Genomic DNA, 2,551 nt, shown 5'->3' on the forward strand with positions numbered 1-2,551 from the left:
GATGTTCTGTTTATCACGAAAACCTGGGCCGAGGAAACATCAGACCCAGATTTCATTATAGCAGTGCTCTGCGGGTATAAAGTCGTTAGGCACGGTAGACTTGTAAAAAACAGGAGTGAGCTCGTATCCCACTGCTCTACACTAACCTCTTCTGATTGCGAATCCCTACTATTTAAGATTAGCATTTCAGAACAAGAAATATTTAAAGGACTATTAATCTACCGCCCACCAGGCTCTAAAGCTAGCTTTTTAAATAACCTGCCTTCTTTGTTAGAGCTGGGTATACAATCAAGATGTTTCACGATGCTGTGCGACATGAATTTCCATTTGGAAATTCTAGCTGACAAAGAAATCCAGGAACTTCTTGATATTACAGCAGATTTAGGACTACAACAAATTATCCACAGTCCTACGCATCAAGCTGGACATACCCTGTATGGGATGTTCACAAACAACCCAGCCATTTCATTCATAGCTGCCTTGCCTGTAGGTCACTACGTTCAGCTAATGCCTTTTTAATGCTCACCCCCAGAGTTAAAACGATGAACTGGGGGGGTAGAAGCTTTAGACATAGTACCATTAGGATATTGAACGCTCTCCCACTTTCTCTTAGGAAGATGACATCCCTGCTTGAATTCAGGAAACACCTGAAGACCTGGCTTTTTAAAAACTAGTCTCCTGCTTTCAGTATGTGGTCCATAATGTGCCTAGACACCTATGGGTAGTAGTGCGCTATTCAAATTGTTATAACATAACATAACATACAGGTGGAGAAATTCATCCTTGTTAGTTAGAATAATGTCTTTGTTTTAGGAGTAAGGCTTAGGGAGGAGAAGATGCATTGAACGGTGATGCTGATAATGAGGAACAGTCTACTTTCTCATTGGAGAGAGCCTGGGAATCAAGGTCATTGAGCCAAGGCCTGGCAGTATAGCTGCTGTGTAGAAAGTTACCTACAAGGAGGTGGTTTTGCTTGGATGGTGTGATGTCGCTTTGCATCTTGGGATGTTACTTGCAAGCTCATGTATTAATGTAGGGACAGTGTCCGAGGGAACTTCTGCCTTGAGAGAGAGAGAGCATCTTAGAACGAGTGCTGTAGTGAAACCTTCACATGCTGACACCATTATGGAACTTCCCTTGGGGAAATGCTAAGTAGGGATATCATGCTAGTGGTAGTGTAGGGACAGATTAATGCTTTTCACCTACGCACTTCCAATGAAGGGAAATTTGAATATTTGACCCATTATTTTCTGTATCTAGATTCTGGAACTGGTTATTTTCCGTATGCTGCACCGTCTTAACTTTACTTGTAGGTTTGGCTTTGTATTAGTTCCAATGTATTTCTAAACCCTCATTTTGGGGTGCTTGTATGTCCAATTGTTCTTGGCTTTGTAATAAACTAACTAAACTTAATTTGGAGTCTGTGATTCTTGAGAGTCACAGTTCATTGTAATAGTAAAAATGATTAGATAATGATTTTACTCCCCTCCACACATTCATGCAGATAAAAAGAGACATCGGCCTAGGGTTCCAGAGTACATCTACAACATGGAACCTGGCTTCTTCACTCCTGAGTAACTGCTGTCATCCTGCACAGGTGGCACCTATATAGAAATTGCACACCTCACTTTTGGGGCTAAAGACACATTACAGAACAACGTCTGGTGAGCAGGGGTACTGCTCAAAAATCTTCAAGATCCCGTCCTACGTATGGGGATAGTCTAAGGTAGAGTCACCACCAGATAAGGCATTACTGAAGGTAAGTAACTTGTTCACCGTTTAAACTGTAGAAGCCTGGGGTTCTCAGAAGAGTGAAGTAGAGAGCAAACATAATGAATTATTTAGTTGCTGGCTTACAGGGCACAGAAGGATGATGAGCCAACCTCCTGGCAAGTCTTTTTGATGAGCTACCAATAATTAGAGAACGTTTGCTATATTTTGGCTCAGTTGAAGATTTCAGAAGCTTTTCACTGTCCCACTCTTGATGCATGGGTTTTCATCCTCTAAGTAAAACTTTTTTTTATAGTTGTTGTGGCTTGATATTTTCTTCTCTTTTATTTTTATGAAGACAACTTGCAGCACAAGCTCATTAGTACAAACTGTAATACTATGTCCAAGCAGTAACTGGAGATCCATAGATGAGACCCACACTTTATAACCAGGGGTACCTGAGCTTGGGCCAGTCCCTTATACAAGGGACGAAGCCAGGGAGACCCTGTAAAGTTTGAGAGGTGGCTCACTCAATACATGTACACATCGCATTGATATTTAATTTCTAAACAAATGTGTTAAACGTTTGGTGAAAGGCTTCCTGATTCAGGCTGGGAATTAAGGTAGTGCATAAAAGTATTAATTACTTATGGTGGGTTTACAACATATGCCCAGCATGAATTTTGTTGCATTTATGAGATGATTTATGAAAAGATGGAGTTGTCTGGGAAAATATTAACCAATTTCTGGCCCTAGCTTTGTCTTGAATTCTTAAAAAAAGGAAAAGAGAGTTGGGCAGTAACTGGAGAATGGTAAAAGTTACAGTGGGGCAGTAAACCAA

The sequence above is a fragment of the Triturus cristatus genome, chromosome 2_1 (assembly GCF_964204655.1).
Source record: "Triturus cristatus chromosome 2_1, aTriCri1.1, whole genome shotgun sequence".
Lineage (NCBI taxonomy): Eukaryota > Metazoa > Chordata > Amphibia > Caudata > Salamandridae > Triturus > Triturus cristatus.